Here is a 6,448-nt window from a genome sequence, read left to right as displayed (position 1 = left end):
ATTTCCAACATAAAACCTTATAGTACTCGACATTTCTAGGTTCAATGAAGAACACATAGGGGTGGCTAGTAGACTAATATGGCACTTTATATCTACTCAGAGTAAAGCCAGTTCGCACTGGTCCAGGTAAAACTTTACCAAAAATGTCACTGATTCCATCACAAGAATCAAAAGGCACGTCCTCTCGACACATCTTTATAAATCTACTGATCAACCTCTGCTTTCCCGACTATTTCTTGTATACTCTCACAGTAGGACATTGGTCTTTGAATTGGGGTAATAGTGGGGACTGCTCTGTGTGCATTTAAACTACTTGGTACACAGGCTGGTGTGCTGGCACGCTCGTCTTCTACGAATATCATTAGCTTTTGCTAGACTAGTCCCTTTTCCATATTTTTATGCTTTTTCCCATCTGTATAATTGACCAGCAGTTGTACCTCTTTTTCAAGTTACTGAGAAAAAAAATGTTTCCTGCATAACGAGCACTTGTGTAGATAATTTGATGAGGCTAACATCAGTCAAATACACGACATCCTAGTAAATTAAAACGGTTCAATCAATGTGATCAGAATTTTGTAGCCCCATGAGACACTGATATTGCTTATGCAACTCTAGAAACATCATTCATAGAGCAGATAGAGATTGCGAATTTCCCACATACGCATATTAGCAAGTTAATAATAAGTCAAGAAATTAGTCATTCCAAAGAAGCACCGCAACCGTATGTAAACAATTCGAGACCACACTATGATTATGGACATTCCATTCCAGTTGCTACAATTCGCACTCAACGAGCGGACAGGCCCTCATTTATCATCGTTGAAACCTCATTAATACTATACTATAACAAAGAGCTTATAATGATTCATAATTTATCATTATAAGCTCTTTGACTAGTCCGTAATGACTAGTCCGTAATGACTAGTCCGTCATGTTCTAACTTGGCGCGCTCTAGATCTCGAACTGCGCGCTAGTTTTAACTGCTACGCAATCCGCTATCTTGAACGCGGTGATGTCACCGGCTTAAAATATCTCCGGGCTTACGCGCTGAAATGACGTAGCAGCCCTGCTACAATACTATACTATCAAGAGCCTTCTTTATACGCTCTTGATACTATACTATACCAGAGCTATACTAATACTATGCTCACTCATCGTACTCACCAAACAGTCGCTTGAGTGCTAATCCAGATGTGCCTGATTTCCATGCAACAGTGAGACGCTTTGCATGTTATCTGGTCAAATCTTAAAAACTTTAAGAAAATGGTAGTTAAAATGTGAGGCAAATACACACACAAACAACCAGTGAAAATGGTAGGAAAGTAGGAGAGACCATCAACAGCATAGTTGAACAAGAGCCGCAGAGCGTCTGGGCTCATCTGAGGTCTGTTGCTACGATTATAAACGTAAAATTTCAGTCGTGCGTAGTACCAAACATGGACGTACTGGGTAATGTGTGAGTGCATACACTTTGCATCTAACCTGCTATCCTAGTTTAAAAATCTATATTTTACTCTCATGGAATAATGAAGCCCTCATTTGCCCCTAACGACATAATTCTTGTGAGTTTGTACTGTTTACAGTAAATCAGGATATGTGGTTTTTGATTGTGTCCTATTTTTCAAGACACACCACATGCTAAAGGAACATCCTCATTTATTTTACATATGTTCTTTACATGATAACCCCCAACTGATGTCTACTTTCAACCAAGACAAAGCAGAGTCTCAAGTGCACATCTTAGATTTTCTCTATACGTCTGGCTCCAATCTCTTTTGAAAATGATAGGTATTCTCTTGGGACCATCAAGAGCAATCATCAATTCAGAATTTGTCTGTACTTGTGAATAATGAATGACGAATATTTACAAAGTCTATTTTCCCCAGCTGTGCTTGCCAATCACAGTTCAGTGCAGGAGTGCACGCATATGCAGCGCACTTGTTGCAAAGTTGCACTACTGTAGGTACACCCCCTGCAAATTCAAACCAAGTCTCCGATTCCTGTAAAAGAATGGTCATTATATAGCTGTAGCCAGTGTATCGATCACTGCACATGTTAATGATTTACGTAGTAATTTCATACTCATAGAGTATGGTCCTGGCCTATATATACAAATATATACATACCCACACACGTGGGTACCACAAAAAACGTAGTTTTTTTTTACAAAAAAACACAAGTCGTTTCACATGAAGTTATTTTCACTTTCCAAAGAACGATAACATGCAGAAAATAACAGTGATAGCATTGCATCACTGCATGTTGCATATATCGATAAAAATATGCTACTCATGCAAATTAAATAAAAATTATAAAAATGGCCACTTCTGGTTCTCAAGACATTTTTAAAAAACAACAAAAACATTTTCAGTCCTGCATGATTCACCACACAAATTAGCTTTATTATCATTTCACTCAGTTTAAAATCGTGTAATTGCTTTGATAAGCAATGTGTGTCTACTCACACATGTGCGTATGATTATTATAGTGAAATATGGTTTTAAAAATAAAGCCCAGAAGCACATATATAGTGTTTGTAAATCATTAATAAAATATCTCTTTCTTCTAGGCACCAATCTAGCTGCCTCTTAAACATTCACGAAGTTCCATCTTTGCCACATTCAGAATATCACACATGGATGGACTGTATCTGTCTATCAGACTCTATTGTATGTTTAAAAAATGTCAAATATTTGTCGAGAAAATACTTGCATTTTTTTGAATGTATTAGAGAAGCCTGATTCAGTGAATAGTCTAGTGACTTATGGTGTAAAGCTAAGGAAAGGGAGTGGCCACCCTAACCAGATTATACTTATTTAAATTAATCAGACAGATCAATCTTGTCTGAATGGGTACTGCATAACTTTCAACACAGCCATTACTCTGAATAATTTGTCTACTCGTAATTGTGGGAATGGTAAGGTTAAGGTTCGGATTCGTGAAAGTCTAGTGATCAGAAGGTTTAAATAGATCTCTGGGTAAATATCTGGCATAATGAGCGAGTTAAATAACGTATGATTATTACTATGATAACCAGCTGGTATCTTCCTGGATATGTGGTGACGACTTTGATATGATTTAGGTGATGGTAGGCACTGCATGGTCATGATGTACCTACTGGGGTTCTAAAGGCAGTCTGATCCCATGAGAAGTCATACTCATAGAAGTACTGGCACTACCCAACTCGTAGACAAATAAATTGTGACTTATAAATTTGTATGATGTGACACTATTCTAGGCATAGCGAGAGACAACAGAATAGCGTCAAATCATACAATTTCTAGGACACAACGCATTGCTCTATGCAACTCACACTAACACTCATAGAAGTATTGGCCCAAGGATAGAGAACATGGGTCCCAATAAAACCAATGTGCCTAACCCTAACCCTAATCCCGAATATCGTGACCGTACGTCGAGCCGTTTAGATTTGTGCCCAACTGTTGACGGACGCACGGACGGACGCACGGACGGACGGACGGACGGACGGACGGACGATTATGCGATTCTACAAGCTGCATCTGACTATGTCAGATGAGCTAAAAATAAGAAACGTAGGGGGACACTCACAGGCCCGTTATTAATAATATTTACAAACTTCACATTATAAAATGAGATGATAAATGAGATTCAACGTGAAAGTCATCTCCTAGCACACACTGACAAACAACTAAAGCTGAAACAAAACAAAATTCACGGAAGTTGGATCACGTTTGGTCACGTGAGCATCTCTGTCTATCTGCAGAACGCATGCATGGCTACTATGGATGCCATACGTGTGGTTGTGATGCGGCAGCATAGAAATATATAGAGACACTATATATTACTATAATCACTATAGTCGCCTATATTATTTCCATGTGCGGCAGTATGAGATGAGCGACTCACAGACAGACACATCGCACGCTCACTCTCACTCTCGCACGAACGGTCGTTGTCGTATCAGGTACTACATATATGTACCCGAGGTAATTTTAGGTTGTTTAGTATTATGCTTATATTTTTATATGAGGTATGTTTAGGGTTAGGGTTAGGGTTAGGGTTAGGGTTAGGGCTAGGGTTAGGGTTAGGGTTAGGGTTAGGGTTAGGGTTAGGGTACACTTCTGTAGTACAAGTCTGGTACACTTTGTGTATACATATATATGTACCTCTGGTACATATCTGTAGTACCTGATACGACAACGACCCCTTCAGCCTCACTCTCACTCTCGCTCATGTGTATCACTCACAGCTCTCATATCAAGCCTATACTAAGGCGGCATGAAAGAAACAGCGCCAACTACGCGTTAACAGACATTATAACTATAAGTTCTACTACTCTATGTACTACTACTTTGTACTACTCACACTATAGCTATCTAGTGGATTTATATGAGCTATTATTTTGGATTTATATTAGCTGCTTTTAAATTTTACGATGCCATTGCTGCCTTCCTGCAAGCGTGCACATCTACTCATGCGGACGCCCGCACATCGGCATCAGGCAGAGCTGTTCAGGCCACAATTAAAAAAATCGTTGTTTGCCCTCATCCGGCCCAGGCTGAAAAGTTTGGGTAGGTAGTATAGGTAGGCTTTTGTTTTTGAAGCGGTCTTTTTACAAGGCTCTACATGCTCGGGTGTGCTTGTGCGGAGATACCTTTTATGTTGAATGTTTCTTTTGCTTGGTACATATAATCTATTGCCTACAGATTTATATAATGTACAGTGATACAATTTGTAAAAAAAAAATAATGAGAAAGATCAATAAATTTTTTTGAGTCGGCCCTTTTTTGGCGGGTCGGTCGGGTGAGGGCAAACAAACAATATGTTTATTATGGCCTGGGCAGAGCTAGAGCTGTTCAGCTGTACATCATGCATAAACGTCGTCAAGCCTCACACCTAAACTTTTTACCATCGCCTTATCGATTATGATTATATATCAGGAGTGTCATATATGTATATTATGACACTCCTGATCATATATTGTCACACAGTCAGGTGATTTATGATAAAAGTATAAACACTAACTAAAAATAACACACGTATATAATAACGTAACACTCTAAACACTAACAAAAACAAAACGTAAAAACCTTCACCCATGACACACTGCGTGTCTGCGTGACATGCTGTCACTGCATGTCTAATCAAAACAGACGCAGTGCCTATATACGACATTAGCCTGTTTTAGATGTTTCGCTAAACTCCAAAAAAGTATCTTGTACGCTATAACAATGATTATACACTGTACGCTTGTACGCTGTATTTTTACACTGTGTTTTGTACAAACTGTATTCAATAACATTTTATGTACACTCCCTTGTGCAAAATGCCTCATACACTATTTATATCAGAAGTGAACCATACGAACGTCTTATTATCTTACTCTTGACGATATCCCCAACACATGCATTGTATTGAACAACGCCTTGATTATACACTGTTTGCAACAAAAATGCACAATTTTCTACAAACATGAGCAAAATTTCATCGAACAAGTACATGATTTCTACACGCGTGAATACCGCCATTCCTCCATGAAAAAGAATCCTACATTACGTAGGTTTAAACACACCGCGTACGTTCTAAACCTAGCACTCCACCTAACCATTTCGTGCTAACAAAAAAAGCAACAACAACAACAACAACAACAACAACAACAACAACAACAACAGCGCGGCAACGTACCTTCTCCGACGACACCGAGTATGGAATACTTGTTCATCTCGTCATCAGTGTAGCTTCAATCATGATGTCTCGTCCAGTCATCCTTCCCGTTGCTCACGCGTGGACCTCTACGCGTCCGGCAGCTAGCTAAACTCACCTGCCAAGCGAATCAAAATATGCATGTAGACTTTATAGTTAGACTAGGAACACACACATCTATTTTACTCTTTATGTGATGCATCATTACTCGTCAACTGAAGCCCGTCCGACTATTTCACTCTTTATCTGAGACATCCTTACTCAACTGAGAAGGCCGTGCAGAAAGAGAGCGAGCCTGAGGAGAGATTGGCGAGTCAAATACCAGGTAGAATATACGCCGATCGTCGTTTAACTCGGCTGATTAATTATCTACGAGGCATGATTAATCTGAAATATATGGTCCCACGCAGCAAATTCGTTTTTGCAACGATTAATATTTCACGCGCGCGCTACCGCGCAAAAATATTCGCCGGTGTCGCGTGTTTTTTTTAAATCGCCTGGGATTTAAACTACAGCGCCGCCTCGAACAGAGAGAGAGAGAGAGAGAGAGAGAGAGAGAGAGAGAGGAAAGCCACGTTACCGCATCAGATAAACACCGGTAGCCGCCAACGAGTGCCGACGCTAAAGCCCGGCACACACGTGAGTAATTTACTCTCTTACTTCGTGCACCGAAACGACGCATGGCTATAGGCTATATGGCTGGCTGTATGGCTAATTAGGCATGCACACCAACGCACGCATCCATGCGGTTTTTTTATGGTAA

General features: G+C 39.8%; 1 long non-coding RNA gene across 1 annotated transcript in view; it reads right to left on the bottom strand.

The window, feature by feature from the left end:
• Positions 1-5,798, bottom strand: part of LOC106807993 — a 16,024-nt gene extending 10,226 nt beyond the window's left edge. The window contains exon 1 of the long non-coding RNA XR_001393736.1: positions 5,668-5,798. This is a non-coding gene — a long non-coding RNA (uncharacterized LOC106807993). The remainder of the gene's footprint in view (positions 1-5,667) is intronic.
• Positions 5,799-6,448: the final 650 nt, after the last annotated feature.

The sequence above is a fragment of the Priapulus caudatus genome, unplaced genomic scaffold (assembly GCF_000485595.1).
Source record: "Priapulus caudatus unplaced genomic scaffold, Priapulus_caudatus-5.0.1 Scaffold246, whole genome shotgun sequence".
Taxonomy (NCBI): domain Eukaryota; kingdom Metazoa; phylum Priapulida; class Priapulimorpha; order Priapulimorphida; family Priapulidae; genus Priapulus; species Priapulus caudatus.
The sequence above is the reverse complement of the archived record's forward strand: the minus strand, read 5'-3'. Positions and strand labels throughout refer to the sequence as shown.